Source organism: Pongo abelii, chromosome 23, assembly GCF_028885655.2.
Source record: "Pongo abelii isolate AG06213 chromosome 23, NHGRI_mPonAbe1-v2.0_pri, whole genome shotgun sequence".
NCBI classification, from domain to species: Eukaryota; Metazoa; Chordata; class Mammalia; order Primates; family Hominidae; genus Pongo; species Pongo abelii.
In genome coordinates this window covers 40,682,953-40,707,364 of record NC_085929.1, presented here as the reverse complement: position 1 = coordinate 40,707,364, position 24,412 = coordinate 40,682,953, and the positions used below count along the sequence as shown (strand labels likewise).

At 42.0% G+C, this 24,412-nt stretch overlaps 1 long non-coding RNA gene across 11 annotated transcripts in view; it reads right to left on the bottom strand.

Annotated features, from left to right (window-relative positions):
- LOC129052730 (uncharacterized) overlaps positions 1 to 24,412 on the bottom strand; it is a 154,468-nt gene that overhangs the window by 43,527 nt on the left and 86,529 nt on the right. For 9 of the 11 annotated variants that reach the window (XR_010139511.1, XR_010139514.1, XR_010139520.1 and 6 more), the window contains 2 exons: positions 3,238 to 3,303; positions 576 to 657 (listed from right to left, as the gene is read on the bottom strand). The exons of the other annotated variants lie outside the window; for them this stretch is intronic. This is a non-coding gene — a long non-coding RNA (uncharacterized LOC129052730). The remainder of the gene's footprint in view (positions 1 to 575; positions 658 to 3,237; positions 3,304 to 24,412) is intronic. 11 annotated transcript variants of the gene reach the window in all.

The window sequence follows — 24,412 nt, the reverse complement described above, 5'->3', positions numbered from 1 at the left end:
GATCCCTGTGGAAAAAAAAAAGACCTATGGTTTTCAATTATTCCTGAAAAGTTCTGGAATTCATGCCAATTGGGCTAATTAACATGAGGTATTCAAGCATGAACCAATCATGCTGACCAGGGGCACTTCAGTGATTGGACAAGCCTGACTCATGTGCTCATTGCTGGATCTGGGTAGGATGAGGCCACTCCCACTTACATCACATAGACAGAGTGTAGGAAATGGAGCCAATGCCAGAAGAAGAGAGGATGGAAGATGTGTACTGGCAAATGCAACCACCATTGGAAGCCTTACCTTTTGAATCTTCTCCATTTTGGAAAGACCCCAAAGGTACCCTGTTTACCATCAATTCTCTTCCCCTTTTGCTATCTCCATTCTATTCCTCAGTCTGCTTACATCGCCTTCTTAGGACTTAAAAACTCTTAACTCCTCTGTAGATTCCTACAGGATCTCTAGTCCCAAATATGAACTCCAGCCACTAAATACAACTTCCTGCACCAAATACAAATGTAGTAACCAATAAGCACAGTTATTCTCGAAGCAGGTCTGGAGACTTAGCAAAGAGGGTAACTTACTTTTCTTTAGCACCTCAGGTCCCTCCTGGGTCAGAGACTGCTAGCTCCAGCACTGGCCTCACACCCCAGCAGCTGGGATCCTCTAAAGATGAAACAGTGGGGGCTCAGATGTTCTAAGAGCCAGCACAGCTTTGAACACCGCAGGGAAAAGTCAGAGTCATGCTCTCCTACTGAGAATAGCATTTTTAGAGCAAGCACTGCTACTTGCTTATTCAGAAGGCTTGGGGCCACGGGAAGAGGCATATGCTTTGGAGGTGCACATTCTAATAACAGGTCTGCTGGTCTGTAGTCAGGTGACCTTAGGGAGGGCTCCTAGACTCTAAGAAGTCCCAGTATTCTAGTCTGTAAAATAGGAGCATGATACCTACCTTCCAGGGGTAATGGTGATGTAAGCATTAAATGATAAAAATGCATGTGTTGACCTCTAGAGGTTACTCAACATGTTTTGGTCATTACCCCCATTCCTCCCCACCCCGCTTTCCCCAACACACATACCATTTCTGCTCTTTAGAGGTGAGTCAGGATCTAGGAAAAATATCTCCACCCCCCTCAAAAGGAGAGGTGCCAAGCTGGTGAATTAGATTCCAAGGCACAATTGGACTATGGATTCTAAGGTATATATGCACCAGGTCTCTGCTCCTCTTTATCTCTTTAGGGTAAGGCCTGGGGCTGCCTCTGAATTCGAGGCTCTCAATCCAATTCTCTCTCTCCTAACGTCTACTGGTCCAGGTTAGAAAGACTAAGGCTGGCAGCTCCAGGCATTGTAGCTGACGGTTTTCTTCTGTTTCCCAACTTTATATTCTCCAGGGCTGGAGAGAAGCCTCATCTCATTGCAGTGGCATGTTCTGATGCTCTGGTCTGAGCTTAAGAGACATAGCATTTTGCTGCTCCAATTTTGGTTGCTAAGCTGTCTTTACAGAAAGAAACAGAAGCTTCTGCTTCAAGGGTTGGCCCTTGGGTCAAATAGGGCCCAACATGGGTTTTTGGAAATAAAGTTTCATTGGAACACTGCCATACCCATTCATTTACAAATTGTCTACTATGGATACTTCTCTGCTCCAGTGGCAGAGTCAAGTATAACATCTGCAGGAGACCATATGGCCTGCAAGACCACAAATATTTATTATCTTTTCCTTTACTGAAAAATTTTGCTGGCCCCTGACTTACATAACCCAGACCACCCTACTAGACTTCAACTTTAGGGTTTAGGACCAAGCCCCACCAACTAATAAACATCACTTTTCTTTCTTTCTTTGGTCATATCACTTTCCTTATAAGATAATGTAATTGGTCTTAGACAGGATTTGGACATATCTAGGTCTCCAGGCCATAGGGTCTAAATTTATCATCACTTTCAACAATATTAAAATGCTTACTACTTCATTTTCACCAAAATTGACTGTTGTTATTATTTTATTCATTCACAGATTCATGGTAATGGGAGCAAGGGGCTTTCTAGCATGAATGTAGCCCATTGTACCATCTGGAGAATCTCATGTGGCTGAGTTCAGTAGCAGCTCTTCTATTTGGTAGCTATGTGACATTGGGCAAAAACTTAGCCTTTCTTGGCCTCAATGTTCTCTTCCATAAAGTAGAGATGAATAGGAATGGACTTCCAAGTCATTATAAAGATATGTGATATGAGATTACAGATGCCATGCAATTAGCACAGTGCTTGGCATATTATAGATACTAATTGTAAAATTGTAAGTCATTTACCCTTTACTCTAATTACCCTTCTGGTAATATGATGACATGTATCTTTTTTTTTTTTTTTTTTGAGACGGAATCTCTCTCTGTAGCCCAGGCTGGAGTACAGTGGTGTGATCTCAGCTCACTGCAACCTCCGCCTCCCGGGTCCTGATTCAAGCAATTCTCCTCCCTCAGCCTCCTGAGTAGCTGGGATTACAGGCATGCACCACCATGCTCAGCTAATTTTTGTATTTTTAGCAGAGATGGAGTTTCACCATGTTGGCCAGGCTGGTCTTGAACTCCTGACCTCATGATCTGCCTACCCTGGCCTCCCAATTATGTGATTGAATCTTCATCCCAGTTCCATGAAATGGCCACTGCTAAATGTAAGACCTGCCCAGACAGTGCCTAGGGCCCAGAGCCTTCCTTTTGCTCCACTATCACAACGTGTGTGCCAATGTCCTGTCTACTCAGGGCTGTGCTCTCTCATACCAGCCAATAGGATTTTCCGAGAGGCATTTTTTGTATCTCCATGATGACATTCATCCCATCCAGCTTTGTGGTTAGGGGGAAAGAGTGCTAGACTTGCAGCCATGCAGTCTCGACTCTGCTAAGTACTGGCTGTGTGACTTTGAGCATCTCACTGCTTCTCTGCCTATTTTCTTTAGTGAGATGGGGATAATAATACTTTCCTCATTAGAGTATTGTGAGAATCCAATGATGGTTATGGCATAAACCCATATACATATGGGACATTATTTGATACATATTTATGAAAGCGTTTTCTACAAATTTCTCTACTTCTCCTACTACACATAGAATTCCTTAAAGGCAATATATCATTGCATCAATGTATCATTCATTTGAAGGCCCACAATTTCTAGCACAGAAAAGATATCCGATTCATCAAATGATTAAGCGGATTGATGGGGATTCTCTTATAAAATATATTTTAATTTATTTTACTTACAGGGCGAGGAATTTTTCTAATTCATTTCTGCATCCTTATGTCTAGTAGCTATCCAGTAAATATTTTCTAGAAAATAAATGAATAACAGAAAAGTCATATCTTTCTTCTCTCTATTCTTTCTCTTCATTCTCTCTTCCTTGTACATGCATTGGTCATCTAAATTCCATGCCCCTGGTCTACGCAACTTATTTCACACACTAAGAAAGTACGTAATATATACTGCATAATAAAGAGGCAGTACAGTGTAGTTGTTATGATCATGGGCCCTGAACTAAGACTACGTCGGTTTAAATTCCAGAACCACTGCTAATTAACTGTGTGACCTTGGACTGGTTAGTAAACATCTTTAAGATTCAGTCTCTTCACCTATAAAGTAAGAATGAAAGGAATTATATCATACAGCTTTTGTGAGAAGTATGTAAAGCACTTAAAATAGTGTCTGTATATAACTTGTCATAAGTTAAATGGTATCCCTCCAAAAAGTTATATGAACCTAACCCCAAGTATCTGTGGATATGATTTTATTTGGAAATAAGGTCTTTGCAGATGTATTCAAATTAAAATGAAGTCACTGGGGTAGGCCCTAATCTAATATGACTGATGTCCTTATAGGAAAGAGAACTTTGGGCATATATACATACATAGGGAAGATGTTGTGAAGACACAGAACACCGTGTAAGCCAATTGGGAGGGAAAGGTTGGAGCATCTGCAAGGAACCAAGGAGTACCATGGATTGTTGTCAAACACGAGAAGCCAAGGAGCAAGGAAAGAGCCTTTATCAGAGCCTCCAGAAAGAGGGCATGGTCCTATTGACCCCTCGATTCAGACTTCTAGCTTCCAGAGTCATGAGACAATACGTTTCTGTTGTGTTAAGCCACCCAATTGTGGTACCTTGCTATAGCAACCTTAGGAAACTAAGACAATTACCTATCATTACTATTGTGTGGTTTAAATGCTCATTGAATACAAGAATAAATTCATGCATTTTTTATGGAAGGACACCCTCTTTCGGTTTCCAGCATTTTGGGGGAACCAATAATATAAAGAGAATTCAGAGAGTGAACTGGTTTGCAGAATCTTGGGAGATTTTATTGGAACCTTTCTTCTCATGACATCATGGAAACAAGGCCATGAATATCTCCAGCCTGATTCAGTAGGTGAATTTTAACTGAGGCTCACTCAAGTCACAAAAAATTCTGCTCTTTCTCTGACACTTTAGAGTCCTCCTACAGTTGCACCCCCAACACCCATCACCATAATAAGCTATATCCCATGACAAACAACAAGCACATCATACAGAGAGATGAGAAGAGCCAGCCAGGCAGTGCAGCCTCTGTCCCATTTCATCAGAGGTCACATCCTACCTGATTTACTCTCTGCATTTGGTTCTCTTTCCCTGGAGCTCTGAAAGGGTTTCACTTGGAGTCAGATGTCAGTCAAAATCTTTTCATCGTGTATGTGACCTAGAAAATTCCTTCTCATCTTAGGGTATTTTTCCATCATACTTCCTCCACAAAGGTAAGTATCTTCGTGGACTGATGCATACACATAGTAGATACACTTGGCTGCTTCCCTTTGCATCTCTTCCTCCCTAACTGAACAGTAGTTGTGTTCAGGGACCCGCCCCTCCTCTACAAGACATGGGCAATGGGAAACCCAGCCCCCTGAGTTCAGAAATTCATCCTAATTGGTCTAAGTGTGGTCTCAGTTGCCTGGCTAGGGGTTGGTTCAGAAATGGGCACTACCCAATTCAGGCATATAAAACAGGAGGGGAATTCTGCAGGTGGGCTAGTGAAAAAAAAATCTTCACTTCCAATCAAACATGGGGAATACGGGAAGGAGGAGTATAGAGACAGGATAAAAAAAAAAAAAAGAGCACATGAATGAGCAAAGAGGGGGAGTAGTCTCATTTCTCTAGACACCACTGGATCTGGATATGACACCTCCAGCCTAAAGATGAAGACAACCCTGGGGATGGCAGAGAGATTAAGAAGAAGCCTGGATCCTTGATGAAAATGCTGACCAATAAATCAACCAATTTTAGAGCCTGATGTGTTTGGTGATATTGTCTACTATAGGAGCTAATAAATATTATTATTATTTAAGTCAGTTTGAGTCAGGGTCTGTTACTAGCAAAATAAAAGCATATCAATACATAAAATATAATTTTAAAACAGAGCTACAATATAAAAAATAAAGCTTGTTAGCTCACCTTTTCACTTACCAAGAACATTTTCCTATGTCAGTAGATAATTTTATACATTTAATTTTATAGGCACATTATAATATTTTGAAAGTGCATCATAATTTACTTAACTTTTCACATATTCTGAGTAATTTGATTATTTCCATTTTTCACTATTATAGCTAACATTGAGGTCAACAACTATAAACAATTCTATTTAGTTCCTTAAGATAGATTAGAGAAATAGAATTACTTATTTGAAAAAAATCTTTTTGAAGGTTCTTGATATCACCAAATTGCTTTCTAGAAAAATTAAATCAATTTATACCCCTATTAGCAGGTTATGAGAGAACCTATCTCACCACAACATAAATCATATGCAATTTAAGAGAAAAGAATAGTATTCTCATCTTCACTGAAATGTCTTGATTACTAGTGATGCTATGTTTCTTTTTGTTTCACTGGCTACATATATTTTTCTTCAACGAATTGCCCATTCATGGTTCTACTAATTTTTAAATTGAGGTTTTCTTTATATTTCCTGGCAGAGTTGTAGGATTCTAGGACTAAGACTTGCCTAATATATGCAATAAACCTTACATTTATAATTTATCTTAATCATCAAAATAATTTAGCTTGGTAGATTTGATTAAGCTCATCTTACAGAAGAGAAGATGAGGCTGAGAGGCTAAGTAACTTTGTAGTAGCCAAAACTTTGTGTTTCAAGTTCCAATACAGACGCACACACAAATACCGATTTGACATTTGACATTTGGAGTGACTTAGATAACCTCTAACCTCTGCTCTTTTTCCTGCAGGTGAGCCTTTATATGAAGTATCATCTGGTTCTCTATGCAAAAGAGATACTGGCAATTCATTTTAGAAAAATATAAGGGTGTAATTTTTCCACTAGATGTGTTTCCTATTCATTTGATGACACATATAACCTCAACTCTCTGAGAGTGCCCCTATTTATCACCATCAGAATGCCCCCTGAAGTGGCAACTGTAGCAGTAAATCCAGATGTTCCTAATATATGAAATCCAGCCAATAACTGACTGTACCACCTGCTCCTTGCTTGTTAGCAATTGCAGGGATAATTACATCCCAAGCTTGAATTGTCAGACAATACAAGCAGTAGTGGGACACTTTGAGCTCCCATTTTGGTAGAAATTATACACGTAATCCAAAGGAAGAAATCAGTGGGGTTTCTAAGGGTTGGGAACTATAGAGCAGAAGTTTTGAAACTTTATGTAAGAACCACCAGGGAAATTTTTTTAAACCTCAGACTCAGACCGTACCCAGTAACAACTAAATTAGACTCTCCAGGGGTGGGATCCAGGCATCAGTAGTTTCAAAAACTCCCCAGGTGATTCCAATGTGCAACCAAGTTTGAGCACTAGCGCTATAGAATCACACTCTAATTTCCTGTCTTGAAAAGAAACTCCTTATACTTGAGCTCCTGGAAGGCTCCAGGAGACAGAGAGAAGAAAGGAAGTGTTCTGGGAGAGCCCGGTAAGTTGTTAAGACCACGCTGGGGCTATATTCTCTCTGCATGCCTCAGCTTGAGGATGTCTTTTCACTGAAGATGTCTCTGCACTGCCAAGTTCATTGCAGAATTTTCACAACAGCCAAGATATGAAAACAAACTGTCCACACACAAATGAATAAGGAAATTGTGGTGCGCATATATGTGTGTGTGTGTGTGTGTATTTATATATACATATAACAAAATATTATTCGGCCTTATAGAAGAAGGAAATTCTGCCATTTGCAACAACATGGTATAGGGTAAATGCCCCTGATAGCGATAACTTAAGCATAAACTTGGAATGACCCTGTATGGCAGATGCACCTGAATGTGTATTTTGAGCTAAGGAATCTGGAGGGGCCAACCGGGAGATTCATTCCTTGTCCTGAGCAACATCTAAGTCCCCATCCCACCCTGTAGAACACGGGGTGTACAGGGGTTTGAGGCCCTAAGTTTTGAGTTAAGTGAAAGTTGCCAACTGGAGGTTGTTAAGAGAAGGTTGTTAAGTGAAAACGCTCTGTAAACTGCATGCTATTGGCAAGTGGTTGCGGGTTTCCTGCACAGCCCACCACCACTGGGTCCTGTGGTTATCTTCTGCCCACCACCAAGGGGCTGTGGGAAGTCAGCTATGTTGTCCAGCCCATCTCTACTGGACTGTAGGAAGGTGGATATGTGGTCGTGTCTGCTGCCACTGGACTGTATGTAAGGCAGATACGTTGCCCAGCCTGCCACCACTGGACCATAGATAAGGGGATTATGTTGCCCAACCTGCTGCCACTGAACCATAGGAACGCAGATATGTTGCCCAGCCCACTGCCACTGGACTGTAGGAAGGCCAATGTGTTGTCCAGTCTGTTGCCACTGGACTGTATGTAAGGCAGATATGTTGTGCAGCCTGCCACCGCTGGACTATTTTTGTATGTAAGGCAGTTCTCCTGTCCAGCCTGCAACCACTGGACCATAGATAAGGGGATTATGTTGTCCAACCTGCTGCCACTGAACCATAGGAAGGCAGATATGTTGCCCAGCCCACTGCCACTGGACTGTAGGAAGGCCAATGTGTTGTCCAGTCTGTTGCCACTGGACTGTATGTAAGGCAGATATGTTGTCCAGCCTGCCACCGCTGGACCATAGGTAAGGTGATTATGTTGTCCAGCGCACTGCCACTGGACTGTAGGAAGGCAAATGTGTTGTCCAGCCTGCCACCGCTGGACTATTTTTGTATGTAAGGCAGTTCTCCTGTCCAGCCTGCCACCACTGGACTCTCTCCTGCAGGAGGAGTAAGCTCCTGATAAAACCCCATGTCTAGTTTGCTATAATAGCTCTGGGTCTCTTCTTTGGCCTCTTGAACCTGGCTCCTCCCTTGTGGAGGCTCATAGGAGTTTTGCACAACGCATGGATGAAACTGGAGGAGATTATGCAAAGTGAAATGAGCCAGACACAGAAAGACAAATACGCATGATCTCACTTTCATGTGGAATATTAAGGAAAAAAAAAAAGTCAAACTCATAAAGCATGGAGTAGAATGGTGGTTACCAGGGGCTGGAGTGGAGGATAATGAAAAAGAGAGATATTGGTCAAAGGTTACAAATCTTCGGTTATGCAAGGAATAAATTCTAGAGACTTAATGCACAGCATGGAATCTATAGATAATAATACTGTTTTTACACTTAAAATTTGCTAAAAGAGTAGATCTCAAGTGCTGTCACTGTCACAGAAACAAATAGTAACTACACGAGGTGACGGATATGCTAATTTGCTTGATAGGGGTAATCATTTCACAATGTATACATACATCAAAATATCACTATGTGCTCCATAAATATATGCAATTTTTATTTGTCAATCTTACCTCAATAAAGCTGGAGGGAACTAAAACAAAAATAAAGGCATATGCAGTTTTTTAAACAAAGTAAGATACATCCTCTTTCTTAGGTAACAAATGTTGAGATTTTCCCATCAAGCCTTTGGGCAAACTCATGAATTGGAAAAGTCAGCCCATCATCTCAAGAGAAGGTTATGGGTCAAATATTGAAGTAGGTTCTTGGCTTCCGACCAAGTCATAGTTAGGAGATGAGGCTTATTTTCTTTCTTTAAAATCTGTCTTGGGACCATGAAATGGAAACCAAGCTTGAAGGTGAGGAGGGCCCAGGGTCCCTCCTCCATGAGCTTGAGAATGCTACGAGCACTCCCCAAACTCAGTGCTTGTGTCTAACCCTTCTGAGGGATACGGTCTCCCTGGGGTTGAGGAAAACCACGGGAAAGTGTGCCCTCCCTCCACCAAACCAACCAAAGAGAAACGAGCAAACACACTGAAGTAACTACCACCTGCCTCCAAACATGGTGAACTCCCATTCATTCTTGCCCCTCTTGGCTCCCATCCTCCTCCACACTGGGCTTTTCCTACTGCTAATTAAATGGAAGCCATTTATGCACAAATGTGCTTCGACGTTACTGTTGTCCCAGAAAAATCTTTCTCCCACATGATCACAAATCAAACTATTACTTTATCTTCCAGTAAATTCTGTATCTATGGCCATGTGATTCCTACTCTCTTTTTCTTATCACTGAAGGCAACTAGGCTCCAAAAGCTCTCTGGTGCAGAGCAGGCACTACAGTTCCCAATTTACACGTGGAAGAGTCCAGAGGCACGCCTGGGGTCCCAAAGCTACTCAGTGGATGAGCTGAGACATATTGCGTACAGCTGTGGCCAAAAAGCTAGACAGTAGCTCAAAGACAGGCAGAAAGCAGATAGATGTTCAGAGATTCAAAGAAAGAGAAAGGCATGGAGATTCTGAGGGACACAGAGACAGACACAGGAGAGAAAGATTCAGCGTAAAGACTAGAATGGCCTTTATTCAGAGTAAAGAACCTGAAGGCAGGTCTGAGCATCAAAACCCACTGATAGCATGCTGTTGGGCCATTTCCACCTCTCAGTTTCCCCCTGTGCAACTGCTGGGACTAGATCAAGGATGACGAATAAGTTTCATTTTGCGTGCCAACTCCAATCAGTCAGTAGTGACTTAAGCACTGTATTGACAGGATCTGAGGCTACACCTAGGCTTATAGAGAAAGACTATAGTGATGGATTAGCAATGTCTGCCATTGATGTGAGCGAGGAGAATTACAACACACATGCCAGGTGTTGTCTGTCTCTGAAGTAGATTGCCTCTAAATTCAAATTTCAGCTCTGACATTCAATGATTCCATGCCACCATGAAAAAATGCAAGATCTTTTCACTAGACCAAGTTTTTCTCTAAAATTGAGGCTATTACCTGTCATCACTGGGTATGAAGAAAAAATATATGCTACAAGGAATATTTAAAGAGGGAACATTTGTGGTTTTTCTTCTTTTCTCCCAGAGCTTCTAGAAATATGAACATTTTAGAGAGCTGGAGGCTGTTTTTTGCATCCCTTGGAGAGATGGAAGAAGGCAGACAGCTGGAAAAATTTAGGACAGTTGTAAATTATTTAGGACCCTTTGCTTTACTTGTATTTTCCAAAAGAACACAGGCATCAAGCTTTCAGCTGCATTCACCCTGCTCACTCAATAAGAAATATGGAAGCTTAGGCTGTGAAAATGAAATAACCACAGCATGTGCTCGGAAACATCTGAAAGCTGGAGTTTCATGATTTGTGTTTTACAGTACAGGTAATCTGTCCTCCAGGAGCTGAAATCTATGAAGGAAGAGGGATGATTGGCGAGGAGTTCAGACTCATGGTGTTTAGAGGATGGTGGTCTTTGGAAACAGAATTCTCCAGCCTGGAGTTTGGTACAAGTTTGCCTCTAGGGCTCTCACTCTCCTACAATTTATAACAGAGGCAACTCTATAATGAGATGCTCTGGGCTGAAATATTTAGATTCTAAATATTTCAGAAATCTGCTCATTTCTTTCTGCCTCTTTCTGTTCTGGATGAGGTCCTCATCATTTTTCACCTAGATTCCTCCTAAGGTCTCTTATCTCCTTTCTTTATCTCTTCTTTGACTTTCTGTCCTATCAGCATCACTGCAGTCAGAGTGATCTTTTCAAAATGTACACCTGAGTGTTGCTCCTGCTTAAAATTTCTCAAGTACTCCTTCTCCCTCCAGATAAAATCCGAGGTGCTGAAAACATCCTGAGAGATCTGACCCCTACCTATGACTTTAGACCCACACTTAATATGCTGCTAACACCAGCCCAGTTGAGCTTCCTACACACTGTGCTCTTTCTTGTCTTCATTCCTTTGCTCCTGTTGCTTCTCCTGAAATGACTGATCCATGGCTGTCTGCCTGGCTAACTCTTTAGCTCTCCATTTTGCTGCCTTTTGCATACTTCTGCAGTTCCATATATACCTTATTTTGCTATAATCATGGATTTATCTCTCTACTCTTCCATATAGGAGCTCCTTGGGGATGGGAGCCACATTCTAGTCATCTCCAATTTCTGCCATATGATTATGTACCAGGAATCCTCCAAATCTTTGTTGAATAAAATGAGTGGATAAATGAATGAATACAATGAAAGTGCCTACCTCATACAAGGTTCTTATTCTTTAGCAAATTTAACCAGAGGAAGTTCTAGTGTATCTTTAAAGGATTAAAACAAAGTCAACTTGAAATTGAAAATGGGTTATACTGATATCCTACCTATTCCTTCTCTAATCTTCCCATTTTGAGTTATTAGAAGATTCAAAATGTTAGCACTCATTAATAATGATGATTTTCATGGCAGAGAGAGGAGAAAATCTGGAAGCAGAAGCATATTTTGATTCACCAATGATTGATGATAATTTTTAAATGCCGGCCTATCACATTTATTTATTATTATTTAAATTGCCTGCATATCTAAATTTATTTTAAGTTATGGGATCTCAGTCTTTGTCCAGATTTTTTCATTTTGTTATTCCTTGAATATTGTTTAACTACTCTATGTTTGTGTGGCAGATGAGAGAGATTCCCTTGTGTCCCTTTTTGCAAAGGAAATATTGATATTTCATTTGTAGAAGAAATTATATGATTATACAAAGATAATAAATGGATTTATCTGGTTTGAAATGCTACTGGAAAAAAATTGTTTCTGCAGGATTCTTGACATTTTCCTGTTCCAGAAGAAATTCTCACTTAGTCTAATTAGGTTTTCTCTTCTCTACTGGGTCGCCATCACTCAGTTTCCAGCTGGGTGACACATTAGACAGGGTTTTCTAATTACCTCTGTTTTGTAGCCTCCTTACCTGCAAGTGGCTGATGAATGCTTGCCCAAGACGAGTTGCTGATCTCCACTGACCAGTGACCTAAACCTCCAATCTGTTTGTTCTCTCTCTTACCATTAGGGAATAAAGCACAGAGACCCACACCGTACATTGCAAAGAATATCACCAAATATAGGCTGCTTAAAGAATCAACATTCTAGAAGTGAAGAGGTAGGGTTTCATTTTTGAACTTTCTCTTCTCAAAGCCTCTTTGGCACAAGATTTCTCAATCAGGTCATCCCAGCCCACCAGCAGCTCTTCATGCTCCACCTTATAGAACCACTAGCTGACAGCTACTAACTGCTACTCTCTTGAACACATCAGCAGCTCACAGAAATTTTCAACAACTAGAATAAGTGTATAATTTATCATCCAAATTAGGGCACTTTTGGAAGTTGAAGTGGGCACTATTACAATTACAGCAAGAAACCAAGTATAAACCAGGACAGCCCCCATCAATAACCCTATCAATAACTGACCTAAGCAATTTTATATTCCTCTTGTTAACCCCTGTTCATGCTGCTCAAGTGCAGTTGGTAGGCTTTGTGGTCACGTCCCATGAAGCATGACCCAGTTCTTGCTATGACTGTCACTACTTGCTTCTATACCATCCTAGATCCTCTAATCACAGAGGTCTCCTTCATCACAAATTCAGTGTTTTGTGTTCTCCCCTAGACTAAATGTTAGATGACAGCAGAAAGTGGGTCTTTCTTATGTCCCTAGAACCTAGCACACTTCCTAGAATACAGTAGGCCTTTAATAAATACTTGTTTTGTTCTTGAATAGAGAGTACCTATCATGTAACATGGTTCACTCTTGGCTCAATGAAGACCTCTAGATCATGGTGATAAAGATGATGACAATGTACCCATTCATTCATCAATTTATTTTTCCAATCATTTAAATAAATATTTATTGAGCACCTATTATACACCAGCCACTATATCTTCATGTGTGTGTAAACTAAGGGGTATTTGGTGTCTGTAACCTTGTTTTACATTCTCTTCTAAAGTGAATCAGCTGATATCCTGTGTATCTTCTGTCTTTCCATTTCTAAGTTTTCATTTTTCTCTTTGCTGTTTTTGCTGCCTAAAACACTATGCCTATTTTCTAGTTATAAAGGTTACGTATATATTTTAACTGGGTCAGTGGATTTTGATCCTGATACACTACAATGGGATAATATGATAGACTAAACTTAGACAGTCACAATTAATTCCTAAACAGACTTAATTTAATTTCCCTTCTCCAATAAACCCAATTTACCTCAGTGGAGGTGTGACACGTTTGATTAGACACAGTGATGCTGAGAGCAGCCAGCCTTACAGAGAAAGGGCTGTGTGTGCAGAGCGATAAGAGATCAAAGCTGAGTAGATTCCTCAGCTGCATGCTTAGTTGTAATTCTGCAGAACCTCCAGTTCAGTTGTCCCTTGGTTGCTCTTTAATTGGAGAGATAATTACGCTGGGAGGGGGCGGAGAAGAGGAGCCAGGGTCAATCCTTACTTAGCATTGGAATTACAGAGAAAGAAGAGACTAGTTCAAGGAAATAATCTTCCTAATTCTTGAATGCTAAACTCCAAGTCAGAGTGGTCAGAATTCAGTTCCCATGGCGTCCTGCTGCGGAGAAAAGGACGGTGCTTCAAAGGGCCATTTTTCTCAGGAGAAAAGGACGGTGCTTCAAAGGGCCATTTTTCTCAGGAGCGTTTAGACACTGAGCATTGCTAATGCAATTTCGATTTGTAATTGTACTATGCAAATTATTTTCTTAATTGAACAAGTGTTGATTAGGTACCTATATAATACATGGGGCACAGAGGGTTTGACCACAGTTTGGACCTACTCTGGATGTTGAGAGAAGAAAAATTAATAAGCACTCCAGTTATTTGACTCATTCTCAAAAATTTAGGAGGCTGAGGGTCGCAGCTGGATTTTCTCTCTCCAGTCATCATTGGTGAATTTCTTCCAAAAACCTTTAGATATTTGAGCACTTATTCTCTGTGAGGGTATTTTAATCCTTAGTATTTACCCCATGACATGATCAAGACAGCTGACTCTGTATTTTAATTTCTTGCTTCTGCCCTGAGCTATGCAAACTTAGGCAAGCTACTGAACCTCTCTGAGCCTCAGTTATCTGCTCCAGATGAATGAGGATAATGACCTACCAAAAGCAGATCAAATGACACAAGTAACAAAAAGTACCACTTCATATGTACTCAATAGAACATAGTGCCTTTCTTTTCCAGGCATTGCTACAATGGTAACTTGCCAGGCCCTCACGTACTGCCCATGGAACTATTTCAGACAATTTCCAGATTAAGCAAGGAAACATCACAATCAGGGGTCTGAAAATGATAACAGGAAAAAGAAAGAAAGAAAGAAAAAAACACCTCTTAATTATGACTTTGTTGAACAGAACTGAATTTTAATTAAGCAACATGACGGGAGACACCATGCATTTCCGAGCAATTATGGAGGACCACAGGGGGTGCTGTAAAATCCCAGCCTGAAGACTGAGTGGCTTTAGAAGTTTACCAACTCCCACTGAAACACAGAGCCCAGGATGTCTTGTTCCCAACAGGGAGTGTTATTTGTCAATGAAAATAAGAGAGAACCCCGGCGGCAAGACCAAGAGGGTCATCAGGGGGAAAAGTTGGATTCTTTTGTCTGAACAGAATGATCCAGAGCTTTTTCCATCTGGCGCTGAGAAAAAGCTCCTGATCCTGATGGATGGGTTTTAATATCTTGTCTGCAGTCAGCTCCACCCATGTCAGCACCAAGACCAGCAGCAAAAACAGAGCAGGTCGCATGCAAGGAGGGATGGAAGAGCTGGAAAGCTAAGGCTGTCAGTGGCATAGTCAGTTTGCTAGCCTATTCTAAAAGTAACTCCTCCTGCACTTTGTTTCTTGCTACACCTACATCTAACTGTCTGTTTGCTAGAAAATTCCAAAGCCTGGCCGGGCACGGTGGCTCATGCCTATAATTCCAGCATTTTGGGAGGCTGAGGCAGGTGGATCACCTGAGATCAGGAGTTCAAGACCAGCCTGGCTAACATGGTGAAACCCTGTCTCTACTAAAAATACAGAAAATTAGCTGGGTGTGGTGGCAGGCGCCTGTAATCCCAGCTATTTGGGAGGTTGAGGCAGGAGAATCACTTGAACCTGGCAGGCAGAGGTTGCAGTGAGCTGAGATCGCGCCATTGCACTCTACCCTAAGCAACAAAAGCGAAAGTCCATTTCAAAAATAAATAAATAAATAAATAAAAGGAAAATTCCAAAGACCAATCTTAAAACAATCCAGGCATGAAGCAGAGATGACAGCTGCAATTTTCTCCCTTCTGAGAAGAAATCTGTGTGCCGTTAATCCATAACCCAACCCCTGCCAAGATGATGTCAACCAAGCCTCTGGATGGTCCATTACTCAAGGGAGACATCAGGCCAGGCATGATGGCTCACGCCTGTAATCCCAACATTTTGGGAGGCCAAGGTGGATGAATCACTTGAGGTCAGGAGTTTGATACCACCCTGGCCAACATGGCGAAACCCCGTCTCTACTAAAAATACAAAAATAAGCCGGGCATGGCAGCACATGCCTGCAATCCCAGCTACTCAGGAGGCTGAGGTAGGAGAATCGCTTGAACCTGGGAAGTGGAAGTTGCAGTGAGCTGAGATTACGCCACTGCACTCCAGCCTGGGAGACAGAGCGAGACTCCATTTAAAAAAAAAAAAAAAAGAGCCCTCAAAAAAATGACAAGCAAACCTACACCCCATGCCACTCCTGCTGAGAGTTTTCATGCTACATTTCCCCTTAACACCTCTATAGCCAGCCTGAGAATTTGAGACTTGAGTCTGGCCATCTCCCAACCTGCTAACACTTGAATAGTCCAAACTGCTTTCCTTCCACCAAACCCCGTTTCCTGTGTGTCTGGCTGTTCGAGTAGAGAGCAGCCCAATGTGAGTTCAGTTACAAGGCTGTCTGGGAGTCTAGGATAGTGAGTCAGTAAAGATATGGATGGAGCAGAGGAATGGGCAAACCTAGAACGAGTCCAGAATCTGGCAATGGAGGCAAAGTTAGGAACCAGGCATAAGTTCGCGAGTGGGAATGCAGATGACATTTCACTGTCCATTCATCTCCTCAGAGTGATGCCTGCCTATGTGCCACGCATTGTGCCGAGTTCTTTACATAAATAAAATGAAGTGAGGCTCATTATACCCATTTAACAGAAATAGAAACTGAGGCTCAGAGAGAGGAAGTATATCAATTTGTGAATTTCTCCAAAGTTATACAGCTAGTAACTGAAGAGTGAAGATTTCCACCCAAGCGTTTGATTCAAAACCTACAACCATGATCATTGTTATTATGAAATATAATCCATGCCTTCAGTGAAATTCAAAATTCAGAGGAGACTGTTTCAAAAGGAAGGCAAGCTGAGGTCAGAGTGTATACAAAGAGTGAGGATGAAGTTGCCACTTCCATCAGGATCCAAAAAGTATGGCTAAATTTTTAAAGATTGGTTAAATAGCCTTGTAAGGCTAAAGATGGCATTCTGGACCATCTGAATGGTCCAGAATGCTGAAGTGTTGTCTGAGTAGGAGGAGTTAGGATCAGGCAAGGAGACCAACCAGCCAGGAGAAGCTTCACATTGTGTCTACTCTTTGCCTCAGCCTGGGAGTGCTGTATTCTCCCTGCTGAGAAGGAGCCTATCCTCAGGGGTTTTTTTTTTCTTTTTTTTTTTTTTTTTGAGACGGAGTCTTGCTCTATCGCCCAAGCTGGAGTGCAGTGGCTCGATCTCGGCTCACTGCAAACTCCGCCTCCTGGGTTCACACCCTTCTCCTGCCTCAGCCTCCTGAGTAGGTGGGACTACAGGCACCTGCCACCACGCCCAGCTAATTTTTTGTATTTTTAGCAGAGACGGGGTTTCACCGTGTTAGCCAGGATGGTCTCGATCTCTTGACCTCTTGATCTGCCCACCTCAGCCTCCTAAAGTGCTGGGATTACAGGCGTGAGCCACCACGCCCGGCCTCCTCAGGGTTTTTTAACTACTCCCTGGAGTGCTTCTTTGCCTTGTCTATCCAGAGAATTCTTCCTGATTCAAAAGCAGAGATGGAAAACCAGCAACCCACAGCGTCTTGCAGCTGGAATTATTTAGCCAGTACAATGTTCTTTTTTTTTTTTTTTTGAGACAGAGTCTCTCTGTCGCCCAGGCTGGAGTGCAGTGGAGCGACCTTGGTTTACTGCAACCTCCGCCTCCCAGGTTCAAGCAATTCTCCTGCCTCAGCCTCCCAAGTAGCTGGGATTACAGGCTCCTGCCACCACACTGAGCTAATTTTTTGGATTTTTAGTAGAGACAGAGTTTCACCATGTTAGCCAGGATGGTCTCGATCTCCTGACCTCGTGATCCGCCCACCTCGGCCTCCCAAAGTGCTGGGATTACAGGCATGAGCCACTGCGCCCCGCCCCAATGTTCTTTAAAGGTTTAATCTGCATGCCCTTTGGAAAAGACAGGTGTTCTCCAGTTGCATGAGGCATTCCCTTTCCCTATTATCCTGTATCTGATCACTTTAAGTATTCATTTCTCCATCTTGGTTCCTGGAAACATCTAAGTTAGTAAGTCCAGTTTAAGGCACCCCCACCTCCATGAAGGTGCCCGTGATCACCCAATTAGAACCACATGCTGGCCTCTGTGTGCCCCCTGCACTTTGTACTGCACTTTGTCGTAGAGTTCATCCCACGGCCCTTAAGCTTGTAGGTTTGTCTCCCATATTAGACTGTGAGTGTGCAGGACAAGCTCCTAGCCTAGTTTATGTCTCCAGAACTCAGAGTAATTTGTGGAACTCAGAAGTGGCTCACTAAACGTCTGGTCAATGGATGAGTATCTGGGCCTTGGAGAATTTCCCTGCCCACGTGCAAAATTGTGAGACCCAGAGACAGGATGATGTTGGAGATGGCAACTCATTGGCTGTTCTCATAGAAATCTATACAGCCAGTGCTATTTTCAGCCCAAGACTAAGAGTTTGGACCTCAGATAATTGCCCTCTTCCTGTAAATATGCTGCTGATTACAGTAGAGAGTCCATCATTTAGCACAGGTGCTCATGGCTGGAGCCATTGACAATGGCAGACAAGCTGATGGGAGCCAATCTGGAACTTTCTTTATTCCCAGCTTCTTCTCGCAGACTGTGTGTGAGTCCACTAGAGGGGCCAGAACAAAATACCGCAGACTGGGTGGCTAAAGCAACAAAAATTTATTTTCTAACAAATCTGGAAGTTAGATATTTGAGCCCCAGGTGTTAGCAAGTTTGGTTTCTTCAGAGGCCCCTCTCCTTGGCTTGTAGATGTTCACCTTCTCATTGTGTCTTCATATGGGCTTTCTTCTGTGTGTGCACGTGTCTGTGTCCAAATTTTCCCTTCTAATGAAGACGTCAGTTTTTTTGTGTGTTTTTCCTTCCCAATACTACCTTCTTTGAGACATCAGCTATATTGTATTAGGGCTCACTTTAAAGACCTCACTTTAACTTAATTACCTCTTTAAAGAACTTATCTTCAAACATAGTCACATTCTGAGGTACTGGAAATTAGGACTTGAACATATGAATTTTAAGGGTACAAAACTGAGCCCCTAACAGAGTGTGTATTGTTGCTGGCATTCAGCTTACATAAGCCCAGGAGGAAGATCCAGTTATATCACTTGTGTGCACACGGCCACCAGAAAATCATCTAAATTAGATTAATATAGAAGTTGTATGTAGATTAAGTCATCTAAATTAGATTAATAATGGAAACTGTATATGGATTAAATCATCTAAATTAGATTAATATAGAAAGTATGGGCCAAGCATGATGGCTCACACCTATAATCCCAGCAGTTTGGGAGGCCGAATAGGGTGGATCACTTGAGGTCAGGAGTTCGAGACCAGCTTGGAAAATATGGTGAAATCCCATCTCTACTAAAAATACAAAAATTAGCTGGGTGTGGCGGCGCATGCCTGTAATCCCAGCTACTCGGGAGGCTGAGGCGAGAGAATTGCTTGAGCCCAGGAGGCGGAGGTTGCAGTGAGCCAAGATTGCGCTACTGCACTCTGGCCTGGGTGACAGAGTGAGGCTCCGTGAAGAAAGAAAAGAAAGAAAGAAAAGAAAGAGAGAAAGAAAGTAAGAAAGAAAGAGAAAGAAAGAAAGAAAGAAAGAACGAACAAAGGAAGGAAAGAAAGAAAGAGAGAAAGAAAGAAAGAAAGAAAGAAAGAAAGAAAGAAAGAAAGAAAGAAAAGAAAGAAAAGAAAGAAGGGAGGGAGGGAGGGAAAGGAAGAAGGAAAGAGAGAGAAAGAGAGAGAGAAACAGAGAGAGAGAGAAAGGAAGGAAGGAAGAAAGAAAGGAAGAAAGAAAGAAAGAAAGGAGGGAAGGAGGGAGGGAGGGAGGGAAGAAAAGGAAGGAGGAAAGAGAGAGAGAGAAAGAGAGAGAGAAACAGAGAGAGAGAGAAAGAGAGAGAAACAGAGAAAGAGAAACAGAGAAAGAAAGAAAGAAAGAAAAGAAAGAAAGAAAGAGAAAGAAAAGAAAAGAAAAAAAGAAAGAAAATGTGGAAGTTATACATATGGCAGTAAGTGATACAGGTAGGAAGATGTAGTGAAAAGTAACCTTGGGCCAGGTGCAGTGGCTCACACCTGTAACCGCAGTACTTTGGGAGGCTGAGGTGGATTGCCTGAGGTTGGGAGTTCAAGACCAGCCTGAACAACATGGAGAAACTCCATCTCTACTAAAAATACAAAAATTAGCCAGGCATGGTTGTGCATGCCTGTAATCCCAACTACTCAGGAGGCTGAGGCAGGAGAATCCCTTGAACCCGGGAGGTGGAGGTTGCAGTGAGCCAAGATCGTGCCATTGCACTCCAGCCTGGGCAACAGAACAAGACTTCATCTCAAAGAAAAAAAAAAAAAAGTAACCTTGGACGACCAACCAGAACGCTTGAGATTGAGCCCTGGGGTACACAGTAACTGTGTGAACTTTGACATGTTGATTAGCCTCTATGGGATATGTAGTGGGATGGTGAGGGAAAGCCACCAAAGACATAAAGTCCAATTCAAAATAGCAGAAAAAGGGATCTTGTTGACCCATGTCACGGAAAAGAAAAACAGGGGTAAATTGAGCTTCAGATATGCCTTGATTCAAGTTCTTGGGTGGCATCAATAGAAATGTTTCTTTTCATCTGTTGGCTCTGCTTTTCTTGGTGTTGACTTCATTCTCCAATGGGTTCTCTTCAATTGATTGCCCCTAGAAACCCCAGGCTTACATATCCGTGAGCTCAATCCAGCCAAAAAGAGAAGTCCTTCCTCCTCATAGCCCCAGAAGTCGTGAGATTACCTCTGATGCATATTTTGGATTACACAGTTACACCTGGAGCTGGAGGTTAAGTCAGCTCACCTTGAACTTCATGGAGAACCTCTAGGCTTTGTCGTTGGTTTTCTTTGTTCTGTCTTTGTTTGGTTCTCTTTGTTCTGTCTACTAGATTTCATCTAGTCCCACAGCTTTAAATAGCATCGATATCTGGAAGACTCTCAATATATACCTGTAGCTCTGACCTGTCTCCTGAACTCCAGATTTGTGTATGGAACTGTCTTCTACACAAATTTGTGCTTACATGTCTATTATTCATCTCGAATTTTAATTTTTTAAAATGGAATATTTGGTTTGCAGCCCCACTCTTCTCTGAGTCTTCCCCATTTCATTAAATGGCACCACCATCCACCCAATTGTTCAAGGCAAAATCTGAGAGATCACCTTGATGTTTTTCTACCTCTACATTCCAAGTCCAATCCTCCAGCAAGTTCTTTTAGGTCCTCCTTCAAAATACCTCTTACATCTCACTTTGCAGTATCCTCCCAACTGAACTCCTGGCAAAAATCTCCTCTTTTGCTTCCTATAGTTTCTTCCTCACATAGTAGCTTGAGTAATCTTTAAAAAATATAAATCTCCCTGCTATCCAAAACTCTCCAGTGGCATACATGCCAATCAGAATAAGATCCAAATTCCAGCTGGGCACGGTGGCTCACGCCTATAAACCCAGCAATTTGGGAGGCTGAGGTGGGTGGGTCACTTGAGGCCAGGAGTTCAAGACCAGCCCAGCCAACACAGTGAAACCCAGTCTCTACTAAAAATACCAAAAATTAGCCAGGTGTGGTGGTGCACACCTGTAATCCTAGCTACTTGGGAGGCTGAGGCATGAGAATCACTTGAACCTGGGAGGCAGAGGTTACAGTGAGCCAAGATTGAGATCAAACCACTGCACTCCAGCCTGGGCAACAGAGGTAGACTCTGTCCCAAAAGATAAATAAATAAATAAATAAGATCTAAATTCCTTTCTGAGACCCACAAGGTCCTACATGATACAGATCCCTTTTTTTTTTTTTTTTTTGAGATGGAGTCTTGCTCTGTGGCCCAGGCTGGAGTGCAGTGGCACAATCTCCACTCACTGCAAGCTCCACCTCCCAGGTTCATGCCATCCTCCTGCCTCAGCCTCCTCAGTAGCTGGGATTACAGGTGTCCACCACCACACCCAGCTAATTTTTTTTGTATTTTTTAGTAGAGACGGGGTTTCACTGTGTTAGCTAGGATGGTCTTGATCTCCTGACCTCATGTTCTGCCCACCTTGGCTGGGCGTGAGCCACCGCGCCCGGCCCAGATCCCACTTTCATCTCTCTGCTCTCATCTTATTCCACTCACCCTTCTTCATTCTTGCTCAGCAACACTGATCATCTTGCAATTTCTTGAAAATGCCGAGCTTGCTGCCACCACAGGGATTCACACTTGCTTTGCTCTCTACCTGGAATGCTCATCCCTAGAACTATCCCTTACTTTATTCAGTTTTCCAAATCAGTGAATTTCCTCAATGAAAATTCCCTGACACATATTCCTTTTCTCCAGTCTTCCTCAGTCAAATTCTATGCTTTACCTACTTTAATGTTCATGATAAGACTGATCACTTCCATAAATTATATATTTATTTCCTGTCTTCCCCACCATCATAGACTCCATGGAGACAGGGATCTTATCTGTCTGGCTCATACTATATCCCTAATACTGATGATAGTACCAAGCATATCATAGGGCCTCAGCAAACATTTGTTGAAGGAAAGACTGAGGATGAGTAGTTATCTTTTGAAAAAAAAATTATGGTGATTATATTGGAAGAAGGAGAAATGAATGTTAGGGAGATACTGGCCACACTATATCCCTACATAAAAATATCTAATAATCAGGTCAACCCATTTTCTGAGAATTCCCATAACTAAGAGGTACCATATATAATAACACACATAAAAGTTCAGGCTTTTCCTCACTGATCCAAAATACTGGGTTTATTCAATAACTTAAGTTCAGGAAAAACTATTGAGGTTGATTGAGGCTGAGGCTTGGGGTTATACAGACTCTTGGCTAAGAAGTTGAAAAGTGAACTAGGAATTTGTGAAGGAGAAAATGGGAGACACCAGGGGTGAATCTGCCTGCACCACCCTCCATCGTGCGTTTCGTGTTAGCATCAGAATATTTTGATTGGACATTTTGATTTTTTCTTTTCTACACAAGCAGAATGATAGGATGGGTATTTAAGACAGTAAAGAGTCTATCATTCTGAATGGGGCTGAGTTGATTTCGTATATAAAAGTTGAACTACTTAGAATACATGAACTAGATCATTCTCTTCCTATAAATACAACAGAGTAGCCTAACCTATTTTCAGATTATGTGACACCCTTTTTTTCCTCCTGAAGCTTGCATTGAGTCTGACTTTAGGAGCAGGTGATCAACAATGTGGCCTCATTTGCAATGATAAAAGGCTGATTTTTTTTTTTTTTTTTTTGCCTGTTTTCCTTACTCTCTTTCAATCAATTGCCTTGAAATTTTAGAGATAGTTTCATTGATTTCCCAGATCTCTCCATCCACCCTTCTATCAATACTGAGTTGAAAGTTACCGGAGGTACCATTTGTCTTATTGATGTAATTCCTCCTACTTTTACTAGAGTAGCTTTAATCAATTTTCTTAATAATACTACTGGAATCTTTCCACATCCTTCCCCTCCCTTGATTCCCAGCTACACTTCAACTTTAACTCCCCTTAAAATCATTCACTCTTTCTCAGAACATTCTGAAAACCTGCACTCTCAAGAATGAACTGTCTCTTGATTATCCCTGAGCTGAGAGTATTCAACGTTCAATGAGTATTTTTTTTTTACACTATTTAAGAAGGTACAAGCTTAGGGAGTCTTTATTTCCAGTGTTTACATGTTCTTTTCATTGCATTGGTCCTGAAGTCCAATCTCACTTTATTTATCTTTCTACTATGAACAACCATTATTTTTATATATTTTAAATCCCTTTCTCTATTATAAGCTTTTTGACAGTAGATATTATGTTTAGCCACACTGCAAGACAGTGGTAATAAGGAAGTGGTTCTGAGACAGTGGACATTGGCTTACCTGCTTTGCAGATGGATGAGGCATCAACACACCCCATCTCCAACAACTGGCCAAAGCCCTCCACTAGAAGATAAGATAAAGACAAAGAGCACAGTTCTGCAGAAAGGAGCCATTTCATTTTTATTTTATTTTATTATTATTATTATTATTTTTTTTTTTTTTTTGAGACAGAGTCTTGCTCTGTCACCCAGGCTGGAGTGCAGTGGTGCGATCTCGACTCACTGCAAGCTCCGCCTCCTGGGTTCATACCATTCTCCTGCCTCAGCCTCCTGAGTAGCTGGGACTACAGGTGCCCGCCACTGCATCCGGCTAATTTTTTATATTTTTAGTAGAGATGGGGTTTCACCATGTTAGCCATGATGCTCTCCATCTCCTGACCTTGTGATCCGCCCACCTCAGCCTCCCAAAGTGCTGGGATTACAGGCGTGAGCCACCACGTCTGGCCTTTTTTTTTTTTTTTTTTTTTTTTTTTTTTTGAGACAGGGTCTCACTCTGTTGCCCAGACTGGAGTGCAGTGGCGTGATCTTGGCTCACTGCAACCTCTACCATCCAGCTTCAAGTGATTCTCCTGACTCAGCCTCCTGAGTAGCTGGGATGACAGCCATACACAACCATGCTCAGCTAATTTTTGTATTTTTAGTAGAGAAGGGGTTTCACCATGTTGGCCAGACTGATCCTGAACTCCTGGCCTCAAGTGATCCACTCGCCTCAGCCTCCCAAAGTGCTGGGACTACAGGCAAGCCACTGTGCCTGGCCAGAAAGGAGCCGTC